Source organism: Stylophora pistillata, chromosome 5, assembly GCF_964205215.1.
Source record: "Stylophora pistillata chromosome 5, jaStyPist1.2, whole genome shotgun sequence".
Lineage (NCBI taxonomy): Eukaryota > Metazoa > Cnidaria > Anthozoa > Scleractinia > Pocilloporidae > Stylophora > Stylophora pistillata.
In genome coordinates, this window is record NC_142523.1 from 30,962,252 (window position 1) to 30,989,680 (window position 27,429).

A 27,429-nucleotide genomic window follows, 5' to 3' on the forward strand; every position below is an offset into this window, starting at 1 on the left:
CTTAGATGGATGCGACATTCGCTTTAAAAGATTTCAGGACTGTTTGGAGGAGAAGAAAGATCGGCCAGCTCGGGCAACAACGTGAAGTTTCACCACGCTTTCTTGTCCACCCTTGAAATATTGTTTTCTGAAAATGTTAGTGATGCTATTGCAGGGATACGCCTCACGATTTTATGACAACATTTGGTGACTGTATCAACTTATCGAATGAACTCGAATGGCTATTTGGAAAATAATTTAAATACAAGCTTGTATAGACTAGTAAAACTATAGTTTCCTTGCCACTAAAAATCAAAGTCCTGTCACCGTTGTGATTTCAAATTTTGCAACTACTTACGATCCGCCTCAACTGTAATCCTTAACTGATCACAAGCGTATTGGTTTCAAGTCTCATCAAGTTAACGAGGAAAACTGCAGCAAAAATTATTTCAATCATACGTGACTCGCTCGGGCTTTTAGTGCAGGTTCCCTCGCGACACTGTTCATATTTTTCATTCGCACTGATATCAAGCCAGTCTAATCAGCGGTTATCGTGTCAGTTTTGCGCTTTGTTATTATCCATGTATGCAGACTACGAAAAGAACGTTCATATTGTCCTTGCGTCGATTTTCTTTCGTACTTATTCTCTTTCTGATTGCCTTCCGCACGCATTTTTTGTTTCAGTGTTTCTATTTGTGTATGTTGGACAAACCACTGGCATCGATTTCATGTGAATCACATTTGGAGGTAACTATCACTTAATGATAATTATTATAACAAATTTATCATTTTACTTATGTAGCGCATTACGGAGCAGTGTACAATATTCTTTAGGAATGGTATAGAAGTAAATAATACATAAGGAATTGTAATTTAATGTGAATAGAGAGGGAGTGGGGGTTGGGTAAGCTCAATCTTACCCCCCCCCCCCTCCGTCTCTCTTCTTTTACGCTAAGTAAGGTTATCGTAGCCAAATTAAAGAAGAATTTTCCAGACTTTTGTAGAGCGAAAGAACTTCGAAAAATAATTAAGGTTAACGTGTCGAGGCACATCCTAGTGTTGTTTGCTGCGGAGAGATAATGGACAAAGAGTCAAACCAAAGCAAATTCAATAGTTGTCAGTAAAACAATTGATATTAAACATGCAGAGTGCAGCTATTTAGGGAGGTAGATAATGTGTTTTGCCTGAAGGCCAAAGAAGTTTTCGCTTTCGAGTCCGTAGAGTGTTTTGTTGACTGCAGAAGGCAGCCTATATTCCATATCGCAGATGATAAAGCACCACCAAAACGTTTCCAAAACTTGGCAGCAGCAAGTATCTTAATTTCATTTGCATGTAAGTTATGAGTAGCAGATATAACTCTTTTCAAACGAAAACTACTTCCTAGAATTGCTATATTGGAGGAGAAGGAGCTTCACGAGACCGTAACAAGATCAAATTTAACCGTGATTTCTTCCATCTTCCTTAACACAAATTCCCCTAAATCAATGAAAATGTTATTGATGTTATTTTGATATGCTTTGTAATTTTCTAATCTAATGGTCTGAGTTTATCAACCCAACGAAAAAACTGCTATGTTTGGTTGTGCACCGAATACCGATCTCCAATACTTCAAAGCAGGTTCCTTGTCATTTCAAATTGAATTCTTAGCTCAAGCTAGCTAGAGAGGGTCTTTACCAGGTCTATTTTCGGTTTAAGTCATCCTTTCATTCAAGTTGACTATTTTTCAACGATCAAAGTTTGTTTGGGTGAGGGAAAAGAAACGTAACCAAGAAAATATAAACTATTTTCTCTTAACTGACGTAACCCCGAAACCTGTCTTTCTTACTTCAGCAAAACAAAAGCTGTTCAAATAGCCCATTGATATGGCGTCATAATTACTCGATCATCGCTTTATAAGTATTAAGCGGCCTTCCAATTAAATCTTTCGAAGTCTCTTGTCCCTGTCTTGCTTAGAGACATGATCAATCTGCATTGCGACGAAGCCAGGTTAGCTTTCGCATGCGAGTTCCTCGAGTGTTTTGTTGACTACAGAAAGCAGCCTATATTCTTTATCGCTGATAAAGTATTATTACCTCACGGTAAGTTTCTAGAGCTTTGACAACGTGAAGCAAACTTTAATTCACTTACCTGAAAGTTATGCGTAGAAGATACAACTCGTTTCAAACGAAAAAGAAACTAGCGAACATTGTAGAATACTTATCTTGATACGAAACACGCTGCAGGAGAAGGAGCGTAATACAGAAAACTATTTTAGCAAAAAGATAAAATTGCACTGTGACTTCTGCTATCGTCGCTTTAAGTTAGAAAAGAGATGTTTGTGACCTTACGTTCTTTTGATACTCTAACTGATATGATCCATTTTCAAATATGCTGACCGTATCAAGTGAACGAAAGACGGAAGTGTTTAGTTAATTTGACAGCAATTATGAAAAACGGAAGGGTAAAAAAGCAGCGGATTACAGCTGCCTTAACTTCATTAAAGCTCCAGAAATTTTGCTGGGAGAATCATCCATTTTTTTAAGGACTAGAGGTTGAAGAGATAAGAGGACCTCAGGAGATAAAATTTTGTTTAGTGCCACAGCATACCAGCACTGTAGCGCCACAGCATACCAGCACTGTAGTGCCATACTATACCAGCACTGTAGTGCCACAGTATACCAGCACTGTAGTGCCACAGTATAACAGCACTGTAGTGCCACAGTGCACCAGCACTGCGGTGCCACAGTATACAAGCACTGCGGTACAACGGTATAACAGCACTGCAGTGCCACAGTATACCAGCACTGTAATGTTAGTTCCAGAACTCAGTGAGATAAGCCAGCTGCGAAAAAACTGCCGAAGCCTTTTAAGCTTTTGAGATCTAATGTCCGTGAGATGAAGAAGAAACGTAATAATTAGCGAACAAAACAAGTGCTTTTCGTGAAGTGTCTTCTTAAATTTGTTCCAAATGTCAAAATTGCATAGAAGAACGCTTATTATGTCAAATGTCCTTCTTGGCTCAGGCTGGGAAGAATTCTGTTTCTCTACCAATTTTTAACGCAGACCCCGTTTAGTCATTTTCACTTATCTTTCATAACAGATGACTTGCCGCGAAAGTAAGCCTTGACTGATAACAGTTACATAAGCTGTGAACAGAAAGTAAATATATTTGCAAATTCTTGCAAACGGAATCTCAAGAAACAGAAACCCAGAGCAAATCTGTGGCAGCACTAAATGCAGAAGGCTTCCTTCCGCTGTTAGGAGCCGTCTAGATTGTCGAACAGCATGACAATTTCTAATATTCATTAACTAATCAGATCAAAGTCGTTCAAATCTCTGTGTTACTTTGCGGTAAGAAGTGATGGACCAGAAATCATATCCAACTATTCTTAATACTTATCAAACAAAAGAAAAATAGATTACATGTTGCCATGTATCTGTTCAATAATAGATGACAAAAGTGTCACGTGAGGCACAGCAGAGTGTGTCACTGATGTTCTTACTATTTTGACGTCTTCTGGGATCTATTACTAAACAGAACCACGGCATCATGGATGATCTATTATTCAATTTATTATTACTTATATAGCGCAAAATACATGTGGATATGATCTAATGCGCTAGAATTCTGATTGTTTTATATGATAAATGCGTCTGTCCTCCAATCGATCATAGGTAAGAACCAATCACAATGCTAGCGTTATTTAGCTTATGATGCATAAAACACTGGATATGCCGCTGTGCGCAGCTTTAAATGCATGTGATTCTTAACTATTCAAACTTTGATTGCAGACAGTTTAAGTACTCCAAAGGTTTCTCAAACTTCCAGAACGGTATGTATTATCTAAGTTACTGATTCAAGTGAGTTCCAGACAACTTTTTTCTCTGAATTTGCTTTTGTTATCGATCTATAGCTTCAGAGTGATAATTTCCATTCGTGGAGAAACCTCCGTTCACGAGTCGACGTAAATTAAAGTTAACCTTCACGTGTGGTGTGTATCATTTTATACAGTACGCTGGGAATTTATTTCGGCTCAGGTTGGCAAAGTTCTCAAGTATTTATCTAAGAGTGATGGCTGGTTTTCACTTTACGCTATCATACTTGAATGAAGTGAGAAGCGATTCTTTATTGATCACTAGAAAGCAAGCTGAGAGAATGGAATTCAATGTTAAGAGACCTTATTAAGTAAGATTATCATAACTAATTACCTCGGACGCAAAAAAGATAAACTAAGAAGACGGAAAAAAATTTGTATAGCTTAAAAATTATTGACTTTGACCATCAGTTCTCAGATGAATTTTGTTCCCTGGCCAAATGATTAAAAAAGCAGGTGACTTCTATCGAGCCATGATTCGTATTTAAGCTCAAATGTGCCTCGCAAAAATAACTATGCTGGGAACAAATGAGAAATGAAATAAACAAAAACATTAAATAACAGGAGAGCGAGGAGACTTAGACCGTATTCCTGATGCTTTAGACTTTCTCTTTCTTATAGGAAAATTCATTACCTGACGAGGGATTCGTGCGATTTCAGTTTTTGCAGGAAAGTTAAGGCGGAATTGACGAGTTAGGTGATCGATTTTCCTTAAGTCGCATATTTGAACAAAAATTAGTAAAATCAGAGTTAACTTCGTTTGCTTCTTCGGATGAGAAAAAAAAAATAAAGGCTGATAGTTTCTAAAGAAACTGTTTGGGGCTGCGACGGTGGGGGTAACGAAATAATTTGAATATATCAACAAAGTTGAAATGGTAAATTGGCGAGCGAGATAGAATAAATATATGAAAATCATATATTTTGAACTGCGGTATTTGATACGTATGATGGACGATCCTCGCAGTAGATAGCGCTATTTGAGCAATAGCGAAATTCAGACCTGAAAAAAATCAGGCCTGTACGGGACTCGAACCACTGACCTCTGCGATACTAGTGCAGCGCTCTAACCAATTGAGCTAACAATTCATTACGAATCAACTTAACGGCCTGCTCTCAGTTGGCTTGTTAGCTCAATTGGTTAGAGCGCTGCACTAGTATCGCAGAGGTCAGTGGTTCGAGTCCCGTACAGGCCTGATTTTTTTCAGGTCTGAATTTCGCTATTGCTCAAATAGCGCTATCTACTGCGAGGATCGTCCATCATACGTATCAAATACCGCAGTTCAAAATATATGATTTTCATATATTTATTCTATCTCATTTATCACTCTCACGGGTTCATTACGAATCAACTTAGCGGCCTGCTCTCAGTTGGCTTGTTAGCTCAATTGGTTAGAGCGCTGCACTAGTATCGCAGAGGTCAGTGGTTCGAGTCCCGTACAGGCCTGATTTTTTTCAGGTCTGAATTTCGCTATTGCTCAAATAGCGCTATCTACTGCGAGGATCGTCCATCATACGTATCAAATACCGCAGTTCAAAATATATGATTTTCATATATTTATTCTATCTCATTTATCACTTTCACGGGTTCATTACGAATCAACTTAACGGCCTGCTCTCAGTTGGCTTGTTAGCTCAATTGGTTAGAGCGCTGCACTAGTATCGCAGAGGTCAGTGGTTCGAGTCCCGTACAGGCCTGATTTTTTTCAGGTCTGAATTTCGCTATTGCTCAAATAGCGCTATCTACTGCGAGGATCGTCCATCATACGTAAATTGGCGAGCGTTAGCCCTTCGCTCCGACGAAGGACTAACGCTCGAAACGTCAGCTTTTATAATCGTAACGGTGGCCAATTTACCATTTCAACTCTGTTGATATATTCAAATTAAATTGAGAAAAAAAATGATGTGAAGTCGTTAAAAAGTAACCTTGACTCTTCGCTGCTCAATTTTCCTTCATATTACTAGTCCTGGCGTCAAATTAGCCCCACCCTGTGAATAAAGGAAATAAAATTCCTTCTCTGACCCACCCCTTTCCTAAAAAAAACATGTCTAAGCACGAATCGCTACATCTTGACACATATACTATTTGCAAAGACAACCCTGATGCCTATTAACAAAACTTTGGTTTTGCGCAGGTTCAAACAAGAAATGGCCGCTGCATTTGAATACACGGAAGAGCAGCTAAACTACTTCAGGATTTGTTACGATGTCACTGATATTATAACAGAGGGTCTGAGAACAATCTTTAAACAAGAATGGGACAGTCGCCACAAGACAAGACTAGGAGAATGGAAAGATCAACCAAAAAGTGGACTGGACTTTTGGAATGGGGAGTCCCTAAAGAACAGAAGGAAAAACGCACGGCTGTTATCAACCATGAAAAATGGCGATAGAGCTGAATGGGATTGTACCATGCTCTTTTACGCTATTCTTTTTTCAGATTGTATCCACGGTCTCAATTCAGTGGTTCGATCAAACATAGATAAACTAAGAAATGTTCGGAATGAAATCGCACATGATGGAGCAGGCCAACTCTCTGACGGAGATTTCAATATTGTTATATCGCGGGTGAAAACTGCATTCGTCGCCCTCGGTCTTCCCACATTAAAAGTCAATGAAGTCCAAAATCAAACAACCTTCCCCACAGAGGAGTTAAGTGAAGTTTTAAGGGAGGTTAACGACCTCAGACAGGAGCTTAAATAAAAAGAAGAACAGAGGCTTGCCTTGCAAGAACAGTTACACGCAGATGTCTCTCCATTTTGCATTCTCCCTCCTAAACCAACACACGACATCGCTGCTCGAGAATCTGAAGTTGATGAAATTATGCGAAACCTGCAAACATTAAAACGCACCGATGATGGGATGAGCATACTGTATTTGTCAGGAAATCCAGGAAGTGGCAAATCTCAGCTGGCACGTTTAGCAGCCAAGCGATTCTACGATGAAGTCAAAGAAACACCTTCCGCAGCTTCATTTGTCATGACACTGAATGCTGAAAGCCCAGAAACAATTTTGAATTCGTATGTCCTTTTTGCTCAACATTGCAAATGTCCCGGATATGAAATAACAAACACTTACGGCTCGAAGGATTTGAACACAGACGAGAAGATTTCATATCTCAAGACCCTAATAAGTGCAAAAATTAGGCATTACACTTCATGGCTGGTGGTAGTTGATAATGAGAACTCTCTTTCAAGCGGTCATTTGCCTGATGCAGGAAACGAGGTGTGGGCAAGGGGCCAGATGCTAATAACAACGCAGGGCACTGCGTCTATGCCGTTAACAAGCTCTTCCGTACAAAACATTTCCGTCAGCGCAGGAATGCAACCTAACGACGCATGCTCTTTGCTGAGCATTCTTTCTGATATCCCAATTAATGACATAGAGAAAGAAGTTGCTAAGGTATTGGACTACCAGCCACTCGCCCTAGCGGCTGCAGCCACGTATGTGCGACAAGTTCGTCAGAGTAAGGTATCCTCGAAATTTGGCTGGAGCGACTACCTGAAGAAATTGGAAGAGGGGAAACGAAGTGCTACTGAAATCATTCTTGCTGAGATCAATCCAAGCTATCCAAACTCCATGACCAAAGTAATAACACTCGCTGTCGAAAAGGCGATGGCGGACGATATAACTTTCCATCACATGTTCAATTTTCTCTCTGTGTGTGCATTACAGCCGATCCTTCAAGAAGCTGTTATCGAGTACATCAGAGCAGTAGATGAAGATTTTGAAGATGAAGATATGATAAGAATGAGAATGAATCAATGTTCATTATTGCTGATTGAAGAGAAAGAAGAAGAGGAAGAAGAAGAAGAAGTAAGTGGTGTCTATATTCGAGCTCATGGTGTTGTTCACGATGTTATTAAATCTGCGACGAAAGATTGCACAAAGGATGAAGTTTACGAAGTGGTATATGGGGCTATAATGTCATTCTCAAAATTCGAAAAATTAGCTTCTATTAATGTGGGAACAAAATTAGCTCCCCATTTAAAGATGTTAAGCTTAAAACTTGAACATGTGGTAATTAGAAGAGCAAAGCCAGAATTCTCCGAAAGAGCACTTAAGTCTTTGAGTTCTTACCCTGATGGCCTTTGCACCCTCGGTGACATATGCGATGACCACAGCGAGTTTGGAGCAGCGATAGTCTATTATAAATTGCTGTTAAAAATGATTGAATCAAGTCACGAAGAAGGGGACCTGAAAAAAGCAGCATGTTACCGCAAATTGGGTATTGTACATAAGGAGCTGGGCGAAACAGATCAAGCAAAAGACTACCATAATCATGCACTGGAGATTCGTCTGAAAAAGCTAGAACCTGATCATGTTGATATTGCAGCCTCTTACAACAATCTGGGTGATTTACACAGTGACCTGGGCGAAACAGATCAAGCAAAAGACTACTATAATCATGCACTGGAGATTCGTCTGAAGAAGCTGGGACCTGATCATGTTGATGTTGCAGCCTCTTACAACAATCTGGGTAATTTACACAGTGACCTGGGCGAAACAGATCAAGCAAAAGACTACCATAGTCATGCACTGGAGATTTATCTGAAGAAGCTGGGATCTGATCATGTTGACGTTGCAGACTCTTACAACAATCTGGGTAATTTACACAGTGACCTGGGCGAAACAAATCTAGCAAAAGACTACTATAAGCGTGCACTGGAGATTCGTCTGAAGAAGCTGGGACCTGATCATGTTAAAGTTGCAGCCTCTTACAACAATCTGGGTAATTTACACAAAGCGCTGGGCGAAACAGATCAAGAAAAAGACTACTATAAGCGTGCACTGGAGATTTATCTGAAGAAGCTGGGACCTGATCATGTTAAGGTTGCAAACTCTTACAACAATCTGGGTAGTTTACTCAGTGAGCTGGGCGAAACAGATCAAGCAAAAGACTACCATCATCATGCACTAGAGATTCGTCTGAAGAAGCTGGGACCTGATCATGTTGATGTTGCAGCCTCTTACAACAGTCTGGGTAATTTACACAGTAACCTGGGCGAAACAGATCAAGCAAAAGACTACTATTATCATGCACTGGACATTCTTCTGAAGAAGGTGGGACCTGATCATGTTGATGTTGCAGACTCTTACAACAATCTGGGTATTTTACACAGGGACCTGGACGAAAGAGATCAAGCAAAAGACTACCATAAGCGTGCACTGCAGATTTATCTGAAGAAGCTGGGACCTAATCATGTTAATGTTGCAGCCTCTTACAACAATCTGGGTATTTTACACAGTGACCTGGGCGAAACAGATCAAGGAAAAGACTACCATAAGCGTGCACTGGAGATTTTTCTGAAGAAGCTGGGACCTGATCATGTTGATGTTGCAGCCTCTTACAAGAATCTGGGTAATTTGCACAGTGACCTGGACGAACTCCAAGAGGCGAAGCATTGTCTTGATCGTGCACTGCTAATTTTTATTTCGAAATACGGTCAAGATCATGTTAGGGTACGAGAGGTCAGGAGGAACTTATCTCGTCTACAACAGAAAGGGAGGTGCGTCGTGGATTAAGGATTAAGTTGCTTTGAAAAGAAGAAAAGATGGACGTGTAGATAGTCTAGAAACTGTGCTAATTTATAAACGGTGAAGGCCTTTAACTCTGTTTAGACGTTGCTGTCCCTTTTGCTGGAGAAGTTTCGCCAGAATCTAGACCGTTTTGTTATTTTCGTTATATTTGATATCGTTTGAGCTTCTTTTATCCTGATCTGCAAAGCTTGTGATCGGACACAGTTTAAAGACGTTTCCTTGCTTGCAGTCCCATGGTACAGGACAAAATCGTTTATGAGTCGCCATTTAGAGCTGCTTCTTCTGATTTATGACTTTTGATTGATTGGCTTGTGTACATATCACTCTCTTCTTATCAGCAACGTATATTTATAAAGTAAAAGATAGCCTGGTGGTTTCGTTATGTTTTATATTTGATGGAACTTAAACCAAAAACAGGCTCCTCCTGTAAGAAGGAGTATAATTGACAAGGTTTCCAAATGAATAGCTCAGGACTTAATAGCACTGTAGATCTCAGTCTGAGAAGTTTAAAAGTATTGTAATAGATTAAGAGACTCTTTGTGATATTACCTTAGAATTTGAAATCTCGTTGAAGTGGAGACTTAAACGCTTTATCTATTATTTTTTCATACATCCTTAGACGAAAGTCGCGCGTTAACTACAGAGTGTACGAGGTGCTTCGTTTAATCGGGATGATTAGGTCTAGTAATGGTTGATTTCGACTCGGTGCATCTCAGTTCACCGATCTTTAGAATAATGACAGACTATATATACATTAGCCTTTTGTGATAGCTTACATAAGTTTGTTTGCGGTCAAATGTGAGATTGTAAGAGATGATGTTTTATTCAAATACGCAGACATGTTTTTGCATCAAATAGATCCTTGTGTGGTTATTATCTTTCGATTTTACTTTTGAAGCCTGTAGTGCCCCCCCCTCCCAAAGTATTCCAGCATCATTTCTTTTAGCGTCGCCCCCTTTGTTGAGCTCGTTATCTTCTTTATTATTAAACTGAGTGAAACCCGAAGAGAGTACCAAACTTTAGAGGGGGCTTCAGTTGTGTATCCCTGGCGCTTGTTTTATCTTCCTTCTTCCTCCGTAGAGACAAAAATCTTTATGGACACCTTTGGTTTAGATCCGTTGGTGAGGTTGCTGTGTACGTCGTTCCCTCCGGTTTGATGACTCTGTTTATGACGTAGACAAGTCACATGGACTTTTGTTCGATCATAAAACAGTAAACTTATGTGTTTTCTGAAGCTTTCAATTGCAATGTTCTTCTTTACCTTTTTCATTTTCAATTGTGGACAGTTGTGAAAAAAGGAAAAACTCACTGCTTTGGAAATGGCTTTTCGTCCCGGAAAGTAAAATGGCTGGAGCAAAGACGCAAAACAGACACAAAGACTAAAGCACATTTTATCATGAATTTGCAACTCTACATCACACTTATAGGTCGTGGCAGTAAAGACCCTGCAGCGTTCGGTCCATTCAAACCCAATGAGGGCCAATATGCCCCAAGACAGTTTGAGCAAGTGAGGTTAATAATAAATGATTTATTAGAGGGCAGTCTGACCAAAATTTGCCAATTCTCGAGAACAAAAATACACGGTGTTCAGGCTGATTGCAATTTGAAAAACATTTGATCCTTTATTTTAGGAAAACCGACGGTAAAAGTTTAAAACAAACATAGAGGAAAAGCCAGTAGAAAAAACCTCGTGATAACTAACTGAACGGCGCATGCGTGAACGCCATTATATCATAATAAGTCGAAACACACGGCCTACGACCGTTTCCGCGAAAACGGTCCGTATGGCAAAATCCCAACCGAGTAAAAACCAATCGCTAGGGCTAAGACTTACGACAAGACTACTTGGCCGTATGAAACTATCAAAGTGACCCTATGGGGAATCCATAGATATATTACGCAGAATACAATTGTTTTTTTCATGTGGTTAAGTCTAAGGTTCAAAAGTAAACATGATATTTAATTCTTATACCCCCTTAACAATGAGTAAGTTCTTAAGAGGGAATAGTCGGTAGTTCAAATTTTGATAAATGTTTATCCCACCTACATGTCCGGCACAAAATTAGCCGTCATCCCTACAACAATAGCTTTACCATCGTTGATAAGGTACATGCCATTGGTGCCATGAGGCAGTTTTCATGAAGCAGAATACAAATTAACATTTGAGTCAGTGTCTGAATGATTAAGATGTCGTGTTTCGATAAATTGTTGTGCAAACTTTGATGAAAAGCAGAAAACAATTTTCAAAGCACCTTGAATGGAAAATTAATGGCTAGTGTTTCGAGACAAGGGCTACCTGGATTTAAGCTGATAAGAACATCTTGGGCAGAGATTCGATGGCCCGAAAATTTAGGCAACATAGATCATAGATCCCGAATTATGGATGAACCCAAGAGGAACAAATAGTTTAAATGGAGGCTTGTTTTAAAAAATAACAAGGCGAGACCACAACATCGGGAGCTAATTTATCTACACTTTTCGAGAAGGCATTAGCTACTTAAACGTCTACCTGCTCTTTAATACAGAGAAGATGCAGCAAACTGGGCCTTCTGTTATTTGTCCTTCTCTAAGAAGACTAGAATGTCTAACCCTTTGCAGATGTCATCGCAAAAGTAGCGCATGCTCCTCAGTTATATCAAGACCCTGAGTGTTAGTCTGTCCTGGGACTTGAAGCAGACCTTTAACCTTAGACCTCGCAGCTTAAGTCGCCCAGCAACCATCAAACTCGCAAAATTGAGAAGCACTCTATTTTTTTTACCTGGTATAAACATATTATCCTGTAACTGTGCTACTCGTGGTATAAATAACTTACACAATCACAGAAGAAATGTTATGTTTACAATAATGAGTTGTGGAAAAATGATAATTTGTTGTTGTGGAGTTCCAAAGATTTTTTGACGATTGTAGTTTGCTTGTGCAGAGGCTTAAAATCAAGGAGGTATCAATGAACTAGAGGGAACGAGATTGGCGACCATGACGAATGGTTTAAATTAACATACCTTCCAAGGCAAATAACGCAGCGGCCAATTTTTTGTTTTGGACACTAGTGGCCGATTTTTTTTATTTTGGACACTGGCTGGTGTCAGAATGTTTTATTTGAGTTTTGACGATAGCGTCTGATGAAATTCACCTTTCAGGCGTTATATTTCACGTGTAGTATCAAGTGATTTTTTTTACGTAAACTAACCGCGAAAGGTCGGTCATCCGGTCTCAAGAAAGTTACTAGGTGTACGAACTACGAGTCGCTATTTCACGTTCCAGCTACTATATGATTTTTCCATTGCTTTAAGTCTCAAAATCTCGGGAGAACTCGAAAGTTCCAGGTTTAAAATGTCCAATCAGATGAATAAGAGCGACTTAAACGCCCTGAATGTGGCAGAACTGAAAAAAATATTTGCAGGAACGTGGAGTTTCGGTAAGCGGATATTTGAAAACTTCGCTGGTAGAAGTCGCATCTGCATTCGAAAGAATGGTTTTGCCAGTAGATATATAGAAACTTCCAAAAGGAGCAGACCAATGATACAGACAATTTAATTATTGATAACATGCTAATTCCCAATCCATTTTCCCTGAAGACAGCGAACAACTTCAACCACAAGTGGCCCAAGCCATGTCACAGGCTCTTTCACAGTGGATTATTAAAGAGTTTGTATAGTGGTTAAGTTGGACTTGCTTTTGAGCTTCGTAAACGTAAAGTTGTGTGAAATAATCAAAGAAATAAAGTCTTACCTTCATGGAGAGAAGTCTGTGTTGTTCTCCTCGTGATTTGAGGCCATTTGGATGTGTCTTAGCTTGATGCCCTAATCTCCACCGAATCACGGTGCAAAAGTATGGGAAGGTAAGAAACTTCTGTTGACACATGCTCGCCAAAATCGCTCGAAAACAACAATTAAACACTTTGCCTCGAACTAAAACTTTGCAGCACGAAAGCCAAATAGTTGCCCTTTAAGTTCACCGAAAAAACTCCCACAAAAGTTGGTTTGTCGAGCAATCAATCCAGCAAGAATTTTGAATTAACAGCCGTTCTTAACTCCTCTAATGCGTAGAAGGAGCATCTTGTCCAGCTGAGAGACCGTTAATGCGCGGTAAACCTGGACCCTAGTCAAATCTCTCTCATCGGGTCCTCCTCATAGTCTTCTTACACCAACCCTTCACACATACTAAGGTACCCCGGGTAAGTTTTCATATATCCGCTTACTGAAACTCAACGTTCCTGCATATATTTTTAAAGTCAGTTCTGCCACATTTCTAGCGTTAAAGTCGCTTTTATTCTTCTGATTGGACATTTTGAACCTGGAACTTTTCGAGTTTTTCCGACTTTTCGAGACTTAAAGCAATGGAAAATTATATAGTAACGGGAACGTGAAATAGCGACTCGTAGCTCGTACACATGTAGTGTAATCTTGAGACTGGATGTCCGAACTTTCGCAGTTTGTTTACCTAAAAAATCACGTGATACTACACGTAAAATCTAGCGCCTAAAAGGTGTCTTATCCCAGATTCCAAGAGTGCGTGTAACTAGACCAGCGGTGGCCAAGAAGAAAAAAGAAGAAAAGTCACATGTGATTTCAATGGTGAAACTACAAGTGGCTTTTTTTCCTGATTGGTCCACTGCATGATACAGCATAACAGTGATTCCTTTATTCAACCATTGGGGAGGTTGGTAATTTGATGTTATTACTGATGGATCTGCTGAGTTGTCAGTAGCAACGGGCGTCGTCCAGGTAACCGATGATGAACATTTTCCTCGTTCAGCCAAAAATGACAAGGTGCCTTTTGGACATGTGACAACAAATGTGGGAGGAACAACATCTGGAATGGAAAAGAGTTCGTTAGTTTCAACCAAAAGAACAAACATAAATCAAGCTAATATATCACTTGATGTCAGTTCTAAATTGACCTTCGTACTGAGTTTTATATATATTTTTTACGATAGAAATGACGGATGGACCACTTGTCGTTTTCCCAATCTTTAAGCTCGCAAGCAATTTATTTTATCAGCACGTGCACAAAACATCTTTCTGACTCACTATCAAAATGTCAGAATTTATCATCACTTGGGTTGAATATTCTTTCAGTCTATTAGTTTTTAAAGACAAGCAAACAAAAAGGCTTTAAAATCCTTCCCAAAATCATTTTTAACCAGCATAAAACTCATGGCTTTCCATTGAACCAGACATCAATTAAAGCTTAGGATGGCACGAACACTTTAACAAACGCGCAAACGTTTTTCGGAAGCTAATTAACAATTATTCCACTCGCGCTTGTTGGATATGAGATGATAGATGGCCAACGAGACGCGTAGCGCCGTGTTGGCCATAATCATCTCATATCCAACAAGCGCGAGTGGAATAATTGTTTTATTAAAAACGCCCTCGAGAAATTATTTTTTTGTGAGAAGAAACCGGATTTCTTAGCTCCCTTTTGATTTTAAAACTAACGCGTACGCTTACCATATTTGTAGATTATGGTATATTGGCTCATATACCATAATGGCTTAGCCAATAAAAAGTCTTGAATTGCATTATCCGATGATCGAGTTTTTAATGAAGGTCATTATTCAGTGGTAGAAAAGAACAGCGCCGTCTTCAAGATAAGAGAAAATTATTTTTGTTTAGAAGAAAACACGATTTGCGAGTGTTCCTCGCTGTTACAAAATATATTCATCAGTTAGCTATTGTGTTGTGGTTTCTGCAATGGGCCATGTTATTTCAGTCTTTTCAATTGTGTATGTTATTCTATGATCGAATCAGCCCATATTCGTTGGGAAAAGCTCCTGTTTAAGAGGAAGGATGGTGGAGACCAAAAAAAAGAAGAAATTTTCCTAAAAAATTATGTTTAAAGAATATCCCCTCGAATTATCGCCACAAAAACTGAAATAGTCCTCGTAGCAAGGTGACAACAAATTAAAACTGTAGCATTTCCCATAATCCCCACTCCACCCCTACACGATCTATATACTACCCTCGTTATCAACTCCAGCAACAATATAGGTTTTTTTCTTTTTTTTTTCTTTTTAACAAAACTTCTTTTTCAGATTATCCTAACGATGAAGAGATCTAGACCTTTAGCGAAAAGGTGGTAAGTTGGTAAGTTTCTTGTACGCGGCTTTACTGCTCTAAAACAAAAGAAATATTAAGAAGTCTTGGTGAGCGTGTAACTGAGGGGTGAGGGGTGAACAGCGAGGGGAGAGGTGTGGGGGTGAAGGGAAATGAGAGTGTTGATTGAGAAACGTTTCAACTTCCGGTGCACAGACTGATCCAAACCCCGAGTAGTACTCTAACACAGTCAAAGGTCTGCGCGTAAGCGAATGTTGTAGTGGCCAGATGGCATGCTTTCAGATTATCAAAACCAAATTTATAAACAACCGCACAAGAGAGAAGTCTTAAATTTGAAAACCGTGTAACTTTCTCAATGAACTCCTAACAAAATGGAAAAACCGTGGGAAACCTAGATTGAATCAGCTCTGTGTACAAATAGTCTCCATCTTTCGTTTTCCCTTACTTTTGCTTCTTTTCCAGATTTACATGTTGGAGCTTTTCAATGTTTTACCTCCTCGAAAATTTTGCGAGGGGAATTGGCACGTGGCCATCAAAAAGTGATCCCGTCGTGCATGCCTTACGTTTTACCGTTTTGTTTAGTGCTCCAAGGGTGAACTCGGTGAATGTAAAAGTAGGAGACGCCCATATGATGCCATTGCACATGACCAGTATAATTTTCCTTTAACTTTCTGTAGGGAGAACAAAATCCTCCGCTGTTCAGTATTGTCAGTACCTCCTCGACCAAACTAATCTACGATCTCCGCCCCCTCCCTCGGGGGTGTTTATTGGGTAGATCCAATCAATCGTCTCGGGTTTACTGCGACACGAGGACTGATGGAGGAGGCCGGACTCTAGTTTGGAGTTATACGTTCACCAGATACGATGATTTCAAAAGTGTTGCAAACGCTGTGAAACCAAGGCCAAACTGGCCAGTACATGGCTAAGATGGCATATCAACTACAGCTCCACTAAATGAAACAGATAACAACGCCACGAGCTTCTCACTCTTCAAAACAACTCGGCAGACCAATCCAACCTATCCAAAGTCCACGACCAAAGCAATAACACTCGCTAACGAAAAGGCGATAGCGGACGATATAATTTTCCATCACATGTTCAATATTCTCTCTATGTGTGCATTACAGCCGCTCCTTCAAGAAGCTGTTATCGAGTACATCAAAGCAGTAGATCACGATTTTGAAGATGAATGTATATCTATGTATATAAGGATATTTATCCAGGGTATCCCAGTTCAGCAACTTAGCTGATTTAAATGGGGCCTTGTGTAACACCCACCCACCCCACCCCGGGGGAGGACCTCCACCACAGAGTAATCTCGGGCGTGGGAAATTATCGTATCCTACCCCTAACCCTGCAGGAGAAGGGGCCTACGGTTTATTCGTCCTTATCCGAGAAGACTAGAATATCTATCCATTTCTTGATATTATAGAAAGGTAGCAAATTCTCCTAAGTTTTTTCAAAACCCTGAGTGTTGGTTCGGCCAGGGCTTGAACCCTCGACCTCCCGCAAAACAATCCGGCGATCTACCATTGAGCTAACCAGAAGGCAGATATGATAAGAATGTGGATGAATCGATGTTCACTGTTGGTGATTGAAGAAGAAGAAGATGAAGAAGAAGAAGAAGAAGAAGAAGAAGAAGAAGAAGAAGAAGTAGGTGGTGCCTATATTCGAGTTCATGGCGTCGTTCATGATGTTATTAAATCTGCGACAAAAGATGGCACAAAGGATGATCATTACAAAGTGGTTTATGGGGCTGTAGTGTCATTCTTAAAATTTGAAGAACTAGAATCTATTTTCGTGGAAACAAAAAATACTCCCCATCTTAAGATGTTTAGCTTAAAACTTGAACATATGGTAATTAGGAAACAAAAACCAGAATTCTCCGGGAGGACTCCAAAGTCTTTGAGTATTTATTCTGGTGGCCTTTGGGCCCTTGGTGACACCTGCCATGACCACAGTGAGTTTGAAGCAGAGCTAATCTATTATTAATTGCTGTTAAATGACTGAATCAAGTCACGAAGGTGGGGGACCTAACAAACGCAGCATGTTACAACAATTGGGTATTGTACAAAGTCACCGGGGTGAAACAAATCGAGCAAAAGACTACTTTAAGCGAGCATTGGAGATTCGTCTGAAAAAGCTGAGACCCGAAAATGTCAATGTTGCAAGTTCTTACAAAAATCTGGGTAGTTTACACAAGGCCCTGGGTGAAACAGATCAAGCAAAAGACTACCATAATCGTGCACTAGAGATTCGTTTGAAAAGGCTAGGCCATGAACATGTTAATGTTGCAGGTTCTTACAACAATCTGGGTAGTTTACACGGTGCGCTGGGCGAAACAGATCTTGCGAAAGACTACTATAAGCGTTCACTAGAGATTATTCTGAAAAAGCTAGAACCTGATCATGTTGATGTTGCAGCCTCTTATAACAATCTGGGTAGTTTACACAGTCACCTGGGCGAAACAGATCAAGCAAAAGACTACTATAAATGTGCATTGGACATTCTTCTGAAAAAGCTAGGACCTGAAAATGTTTATGTTGCAGGTTCTTACGACAATCTGGGTACTTTACACAGTGCGCTGGGCGAAGCAGATCGAGCAAAAGAGTTTTAGAAGTGTACACTTGAGATTCCTTTGAAAAAGCTAGGACTTCAACATGTTAATGTTGCAGGTTCTTACAACAATACCTTTAAATGCTTGTAGGCCATGATTACAACTCCCAACTCAAGCTTTTATGTGGCTGCCGTCTATTATACTCCAGATCCGCCATATTGTCCTCATGATTTATTGGAACATCTAACAAATAGTTGTGATCGTTTATTGACTGGTAATCCTAACAGCAACCTTATAATTTGTGGTGATCTCAATCAGTTAGATTACAATGATTTTCTTACGCAACAAAACTTATTCCAGATGGTGAATACACCAACAAGAAAGAACAAAATTCTGGATGTTTTTATTACTAACGTCCCGTGTTTTTGGAGGAAAGTATCTGTCACTCATGGACTAGTTTCATCTAACCACTCTGTGGTCGTGGTATATCCCAGAATCCCACTTGGCGATGCGATGTTTAGAACTGCGATGTTTAGAAATGTTCGTGATCATCATAAACTGGATATGAACAACCTGTTGAAGTGTCATAACTGAGACAATGTTTATCAAAATGTGAATGGAAAACTTAATCTTTTTTGTTCCAACATTAAGTCCATGTTTGATGAGTTTTTTCTGGGTATATCAGTGCTTGTGTCTAATAGGGACTCCCCGTTCTTTTTCCTCTCATCAAACACCTACTGAACCAACGCCTACTGAACCAACGGCGGAAATTGATTCGGCGAAGTAACATATCAGTAACCTGGGCGAAACAGATCAAGCAAAAGACTACTATGAGCGTGCACTGGAGATTTGTCTGACAAAGATGGGACCTGAAGATGTTGATGTTGCAATTTCATACTACAATCTGGGTTGTGTGCACAATGACCCGGGCGAACTCGAAGAGGCGACGCATTGTCTTGTTCTTGAATTGGCAATTTACATCTCTAAGTGTGGTCAAGATCATGTGAACCTACTGGAGGTCAGGAGGAATCTATCTCGGCTACAACAGAAAAGGAAGACAGTCGAGGATCATAAAGCTGTTTTGAAAAAGAAGAAAAGATACACGTGTTGATAGTCTAGTAACTGTGCAGGTTCACAGACGGTAAAGGCTTTTTGTTATAGTAGCATTCAATCATGCATAAACTCAAAAACTAGTGACGAGCTTATTAACATGCCCACGCGCCGACTTCAAAGTTCAACAACACAACGCATATGGTTACCCGTTTTCGGGGTGCCCGTGTAAGTCACTCAGGGGTTTTTAAGGAGATCCCCAAAGGTTTCAATATTACAACACTTTTGCTTTAATTTTACACGTTGCTGTCTCTTTGCTCGTGAGAGTTGAGACTCTTTAAAAAAATACTTCGAAAACAAAGACTACTAGTCTCTGCTGAGTTCTATCGGTTCTCGCTATTGTTTTCATTGAACAAAGACTGAATGCATAATTAATGTGTGGGGTTATATGGAATTCTTGCCGCTTGCAATTCTACGGAAACTAAACAGTGAGAATGTGCACGCAGGATAAAATCGTATAAGTCGCCATTCAGTGCCTCCTCTTCTGAATTATGATTTTTGATTGATTGGCTTGTATACATATCACTTTCTTCGCATCAGCAATGTATGATTATAATGTAAAAGATACGATGAAAATATGAAGTTCATATATTTTGAACTGCGGTTATAGATACGTACGATGCACGATCGTCGCAGTAGGGAGCGCTATTTATGCAATAGGGAAAATCAGATCTGAAAAAAGATCAGCCGTGTCGGGATTCGAACCACTGACCTCTGCGATACTAGTGCAACGCTCTACCAATTGAGCTAAGGAGCCAACTGGGAGCAGGCCGTTAAGTTGATTCGTAATAAACCCGTGATGATAAATTAGATACGATGAATATTTGAAGCTCATATATTTTGAACTGCGGTTATAGATACGTATGATGCGCGATCCTCGCAATAGAGAGCGCTATTTATGCAATAGTGAAAATCAGACCTGAACAAAATCAGGCCTGTACGGGACTCGAACCACTGACCTCTGCGATACTAGTATCGAATCCCGCACAGGCCTGATTTTTTTCAGGTCTGATTTTCGCTATTACATAAATAGCGCTCTCTACTGCGAGGATCGTGCATCATATGTATACTGTAAAAGGTGGCCCGCTAGTTTCGTAATGCTTCATAAGTAATATCTGTAACATAAACTAGCACAGGCTGCTCTTGTAACAAGGGCGGTTTAAATGACAAGGTTTCCTAATGAATAGGCTAAGACTCAATTCCACTGAAGATCTCAGTCTGTGAAGTTTAGAAGTATATTAATCCATTGCGAGACCTCTGGTGATTTTTTTCCTTAGATTTTGAAATGTCAATGAAATAGAAACTAACACTAACGAGTGGATGCTTGTGCGGTTATTATCTTTCGATTTTGCATTTGGAGCGTGCAGCGGCTCCTTTCCTTCCTGCCCCTCGCCTTCCCAAGTATTTAAGCGTGGTATTCGTTGTCGCCTCTTTGGGTAACTCGTTATCTTCTTTGTCATAGTTTTGGGCGGAACCCCAATAACTGAGTACCAAACTTTCCTGGCACTTGCTTCATTATCTCTCCCCCTCAACACAAGTCAAAAATGTCTGTGTACGCCTTTGCTTTCGATCCGTTGCGGTGACGTTGGCGTGTACGTCGTTCGGGTTTGATGGCTCTGTTCATGTCGTAGAAAAGTCACACTTGGGTATTTCATCTTATGATAAAACAGTACCTTTATTTGGGTTATTAAGACTGAAATTGAAGTTTTTCTTTGAAATCTGAATAATTGGAAAAAAAAGAAACACCCACAGCATTGGAAATGGTTTCTCGACACAGAATTTAAATGAGCATTTGAACTTGATATGATACTCGTATAAAATGAGAAAAAGAAAAGATGCAAAACGCATATAGAGAACTTTATTCGGAATTCGTAACTCGTACGCCGTCCAAGAAATGGATTGGAAATGTTTAAAAAGGCAGTTTCATTGTTGAATCGCGGCTATTTCTGTGCGATAACGTTACTGTTGATATCTGGAAGATGTATTAGCCTTTTTCGGTTTTCTCTCATAGATCTGCCGTATTAGAAACTATCACTGAATAAATGCTGTAAAGCTAGATGAGAGTGACTCTAGAGTGAACTCGGGGATATAATGTACAGAAAACTAACTTCTTACTAACCGAGTACAAGGGCAATACTGAAGAATATTGGTCCGAGGTAGTGGCAGTCCGGTGCGCTCAGTCCTTCCAAACTCACCAAGGGTCAGTATACCCCACTATAGCTCGAGCATGTCCAGTTTTCCTGGTATGGGGACTAGCTCCGTGCAATAGGCTCTCAAGACTTTTGCTTAAAGGATCCACTTACGCTGCCCAACCGGCAACCAGTGCGCTTGCAATTGCCTTGCTAAGGCCACCGTAGTGTGTAGCTTATCTACCATGCTGCTTTGGAGTCAAAGTGGACGGTGGCGGTAGGTTGTGAGGAAGGGGAGAGGACTCACCCTCCCACCCAGGCCCTTTTCCTTACTTTTAACCGTCACTAGCCCCCTTGGTACTCTTTGGTAAAAAAATTCTTTCTTTCCCCCAGCTTTCCGCTACCATTACAATCAATGATGGCGGACATTTTTCGCTAAGAAAACTCATGATCAGAGTATTTGCTTCCCCTAATTACGCCTGCTGAGTAGGCTAAGGCCAGCACACGTGCCCTATCCATATTTTTCCCTTCATTCTCGATTGCCATTCACTCTATTCAGGTGAGATCGCAAAACTCACCAATTAAACCACCATTGTAAATTCACATCGTTGAATTATCTTTGATTTAATAGAAATTTACCCCAGGTTATCCTTAATGAAATGGTATCCTGACCTTAATTTAACTGCTTTACTTTCTATAAGAGTTTCTCTCTACTTTGCCTTTGCTGAATCGCACTAAAAGGTTATGAGAATGAGGCAAATGATCATAAATTGAGAAAGCTCCTAATTGTGAAACAAATTCTCTTTACCAGAACCACAGGGAACATTACGAAATGAGTATGGAGAATATACGTAATGACTTTAGGATGTACAGGATTAACGGTGTCCAGAGTCAAGCAAAGTTGATCTATCTTTGCTATTTTTCCCTTAATGAATGTGAAGAAGAGAAAGGAGTCATCATTAATAATAATTTTTTCTCTTAACATGGAATTTACTTTCTAACAAACAATGTTGATTCACATGTATACATTGTATATGATTGGTCACATATAAAGATGTTATAATATGTTATTATATTTTAAAAAATATGTAATTATATCGGTCAGTACAAAATGCAGACTGCAGACTGCAGATTGCAGACTGCAGACTGGGTATAAAATGCAGACTAGGTATAAAATGCAGACTGCAGACTGCAGACTGGGTATAAAATTTTGGTCTCAGTCTGCATTTTATACCCAGTCTGCAGTCTGCAGTCTGCAGTCTGCATTTTATGCCCAGTCTGCAGTCTGCAATCTGCAGTCTGCAGTCTGCATTTTGTACTGACCGGTAATTATATTTTTTTCTGGTGTCATTCAGATTTCTTCAACTTGTTGTGGCCCACCTGGCATTTTGAAAAGATGAAAATTTGCAAAAGTTTCTGAAAGAGGAAAATGAGAGTCTCTCAAATAATAACCAAAGATACTATTACAGGTTTTTGGCAGAGATATCTGTGAACATGGGGTATGTTGTCGATCTCATGTTAATCAACAGTCATACCATGGCAAAATGAAGCCTATTTTGAACTCCACAATTTGTGTGTTTATCTTATAATTGACAATTAAGTGTCATGAAGTTTTTATACTGGAAAAAGACATGTTAGTTTGGGCTCCCTTTTAATCCTTGAACTCTAAGAAGTGACTAACATATAGCTTCTCCCTATACCTTCCAAACATTATCCAGCAAACAGGTAATGAGAATACTAAAAGTTATCAGGTAGAGGTTGTCATCTTGATCTTTAGAACATCAAAATCTTGAAACTAATTTACAAGGGAATGGGCATAGCAACTTTAAAAGGGGAGAATTAAAAGTCAGATCTTGGAAGTTTAATAAAAGGGTAATGAAGGGTCCACAAGATGTAACAATTAATTGACATACAAAATTCATGGAGCCACTGTCAAGGAAGCATTTAGAACTACAATTTCTTGCAACACTCAGCTTCCACCAGTCACCAATGTTGTAAAAAAAAAATAATAATAATATAGAAAACAAAGTGCAACATTGTAGAGGTGAAAAGGAGGTGAAAGTGTGGGTAAGAGAGATACGTGGTATGCCAAATATTCCGGAATATTGCCATTTCAGTGGTAATGTGTCAACAATTTTCTTGCTGATTGTGTGTATATACTCAAGGGATTTTTTTTGTAACCACATGTCTGTTGCAACTTGGCAAAATGAAGTGAGATAATCATGATCAAACTCCTCTCTCTCAGTAATAAACCGGCTCTGGCTTTTCTATTCAGAGCAGTAGGTTAACCAGTTGTCTATGGCATCTCTCATGCTAACTAAAAGTATAAACACCATTTTTTATTTTTACATAGGCACCAGTTAGAAGCAAAGTGAAAAAATGTCTTAAATGACAATTTTATCACAAGCCCTGGATAATTTTTGGCATCATAGTCACAGGTAAAAAATGTTGAAAGTGGTTTTCTTCTGATGTTTTTTGTTTGAATTGCCTTGATTGTCTTATTTTTATTTTAAGTGTGTAGAATTATCATATTATAACTGGAATATCTTAAAGTTTATGACTAACATACCGTGTACATCCCATTCAGGGTTGTAAAATATGAATTGTAGTTTGTGTTGTAGTACAGAGAGATAGTTCTTTAATGCACATTTCTCCATCTACAAGAAGATTTAAGACAGGTTTGGGAATGAATTTGTTGGGGGTCTGTACCTAATTATGATGAGAGATCTTCAGGTGTTTCATTAACCTTTTCCATAAGCCAGTAACCAGCTTTTGTTGAAATCCTTGGCCCTTCCTTATCAGTGTGAAACCCCTCGCCCTTGCAGATCCACCTCTCACCAGCTCGTGTTGCTGCAGGCCTCATTCTTTCCTGTGGGCATTAACCCTTTACACCCTAACATCAGTATGTATATTCTCCACACTGTTCTCTATACATTTCTTAAGGTGCTGACAAGGAGAATTTGTTCAACAATCAAGAGCTTCTCCAGTTGGTGATCATTTCCTTTATTCTCCTGGCCTTAATGTCTGATTCAGGGGTGATATTGTGAGGAGAAATTATATTCCAATCACTGTTAGGGATTAAAGGGTTCAGAAAACACTCCAGCCAAAGTGCATATAATGAGGACCGGTCCACGTATGACTTAACTTTCTTTTGAATTTAACCATTACCAGAATGACTTGGCCTTATTTTTAGATCGAAATAAAAATAATTAGAAGTTATTCCTCCTGGTTAGGATCTTGATGAAGAATTTCACAAAAGAAGAGATAGTGTGGAAGAGTAGACACCACTTCCCAAGGAGACATATGGGGTCAGTGTTAGTAAGGAATAATTTTAATGACTGGTACCAACTGAAAATGTACTCTAGGGAGGCATTATGATTCACTAAAATGAATATTATTTGGAAGGCTCAGCTGGCTAACCCTTCCCCTTTCAGATCTCTTTAGGAATTCTCTTGACTTTTTCTATACAATTCTTTTGATATTAGTTAAGAGAATTTGGTATTGGATCAGCTGATATTTCCTTAATTGATAGTATTCTCGAATCTCATCACTCAATGTCTGCCTGATATTATTATTTAAACCAGTAATGATCGACATTGTAAGGAGTAATTATGATTGTTGTGATCACTCATGCATCAGAGTTGGCATAAATGCTTGCCTTCCAACAAGGTAGTCTGGGCTTGGATGCTCTGCATCCTCTGCAGCTTGTGGTTAAAGGATAGAGTTCATCCCTATCGATCGTTGGTTTGCTCTGGGGTCTTTGAGGGGAAAATTTAGGGTAGTCTAACATGTCAACTCTGCAGGAAATTGTGATTGGAAAGCCATTAATGTGTAAATTTGTGAATTTTTTTTTCTTTAATAAATAAACAATAAATTTGTGATTTTGTCGATTTGGTTTAATTTACAACAAACAGCGCAGGTCTGTGATAAGAGGGTGCTTCAAGAGGAAAGTGAGATTTTAGTTTTTGGCTCTAAGTGTTGTCAATTTTGATATTCTTCCAGTGAGTTTTTTTTTTCTCGTTTTTATAGAACTTTACCAAAATGCTACACAGTCAGCAACGACGTAGCGATCTTTCTTTACCACAATGTATAATCTGCATTATGGTTTTCAGCCAGGCTGACCGTGGTAAATTTCACCCTGAAATCTTGCTTTAGTCTATGGTCCAGTCTGGTATAATTTTAGAAAGAAAGTATGGCCAAAATGTTGATATCAGAAGAACATCCAAGTCAAAATGTACTTGAAGTGTTATTATTAATGATGAAGTTCTTGTTGTATATAAACAATGTATAATGATGTATGATGACAGTTTTACCCTGGCAGAATTATACTTATGTTAAAGTATCATAATGGTGATTTTGAATTTCTTTGTCAACTTCAGATACTGGTGTTACATCTAAGGAGTGAATGATTTTAGCCCTGGCATCATGATGGCATCTGCTGGTAATGATAACAGCACCCGAAGGAACTAAAAGGGTTTTTGTTCTTTTTCTGAAATTGCCTGTACATCATTCAAATCATATCTGGTCCACTATTGCTTGCATTGGAAATTGGCCCAAAGAGTTAAATATTAGAAAAATATGTAACAAACGGATATATTGGGTAAATATGAATAAATTATTAGTAATAATTTATAGCAATAGTGGACCAGACATGATTTGGATGATGTTTTTTCCAATATACAAATAAACACTGTTTTACCACAACTCCTATGCTACATTGTAGTTCTGGTCACTCTGACCATCTTGTAATGGCTGACAATGAGAGGGAAAATGTTTCTATGCATGGTGAAATCAGCTCACAAGGCTCATCCTTCCAGAGCTTATATCCCATTTGCAGTACTAGCTTGAAAATTATGTGTAGATCTGTTGTGGAAGTGTCAAGCCTGATCTACAATGGAAACTCTTTCTCCAGCATCACAACTGAATATTGTATGAAGCTAATGAGAATAAAGGAATTGAACATCTAAATCTAAATATCTGATATGCAAAGGGCAATACAGCCCATCTTCAGCTGGTATCCCACCATGGTATCCCACCATGGTATCCCACCCATCCCAACCCAGGGGAGGACATCCATCACACAGTAATCTCGTGCGTGGGAAATTGACGTCTCCTACCCCAAACCCTGTAGGAGACGGGGCCTACAGTTTTAATATGTATTCATCCTTATCCGAGAAGACTAGAATATCTATCCATTTCTTGATATTATAGAAAGGTAGCAAGTTTTCCTCAGTTATTTGAAGACCATGATTATTGGTCCGGCCAGGGCTCGAACCCTTGACCTCCCGCAAAACACAATCCGGCGCTGACTAACCAATTGAGCTAAAAAAGAATCTCTTGATTGCTGATCAAATTCTCCTTGTAAGTTCTAGAAAAAATTTACAGTGAACAGTATTTAGAACATACAATCTGCATTGGGTGGATGTTAGGGGTAGACGTCATCATCATAATGTTCGGGTATGCCACCCAAATGCAGAATCTTAACGTGAAAAGACTCCCGAGCAAGTCTACAGGCAGCATGAGAGTGAGAAGAAACGTCAGTTTGCCAACAGGGTCATGGAAGTCGAACAAGGAACTTTTACGCCTTTAATATTTATTACAACAGGTGGAATGGGCACAGAATGTAAAATATACCATAAACGTTTCGCTAAGTTAGTATCATTAATATCAGAGCTATGCAGGCAACATGTCATGGATTCGAGCCAAGGTTTCATTTGCGCTCATTCGTTCAGCTTTGCTATGCCTGAGAGGATCACGATCCATCAGAAGAACCCTCGATATCATCGACTTAGACTTCTCCCTCGACAACGCTACCGCCTGTCCAACGTAGTTTTGCGAATTTTATCAAGTTTCATATATCCTTTCTCTTTTTCTTTTGTTTGTACCTTTTTGTGAATTTATTAAACTATTATGATTATATTTTAGAGCTAGTGTAACTTTATCTCTTGAACAATAAAGACGCATTTTCATTTTATTATCGACAATAATAATATTGATGATGATGAAAAGGATTAGATTGTAAATAGGATTTTAATTGAAATCGGAACTATTAGTAGGTCTTTTTCACTTTTAACTTGTATATGGTTATTTGCTTTGAGTGTTATTAAAATTTGATATTACTATATAATTTAAAAAATATATTATTATTATTATTATTATTATAATTATTATCTTCTTGTACCATTTTCCCGCAATTGTTCTTG

The 27,429-nt window shown here is 39.2% G+C and overlaps 1 protein-coding gene, 1 long non-coding RNA gene and 1 pseudogene across 3 annotated transcripts in view; 1 reads left to right on the plus strand and 2 right to left on the minus strand.

The window, feature by feature from the left end:
* LOC148731419 (uncharacterized) overlaps positions 1–27,429 on the minus strand; it is a 387,633-nt pseudogene that overhangs the window by 149,827 nt on the left and 210,377 nt on the right.
* LOC148731420 (neural cell adhesion molecule 1-B-like) overlaps positions 1–27,429 on the minus strand; it is a 284,150-nt gene that overhangs the window by 143,346 nt on the left and 113,375 nt on the right. The window lies entirely within an intron of this gene.
* Positions 20,622–26,194, plus strand: LOC148731429 (uncharacterized). 2 transcript variants are annotated; one of them, XR_016001664.1, is made up of 4 exons: positions 20,622–21,785; positions 23,580–23,664; positions 24,460–24,534; positions 25,606–26,194. It is a non-coding gene; the product is annotated as an uncharacterized LOC148731429 (long non-coding RNA). The 2 variants fall into 2 exon arrangements; XR_016001663.1 differs by having other exon boundaries at positions 20,675–21,785; positions 22,582–23,664.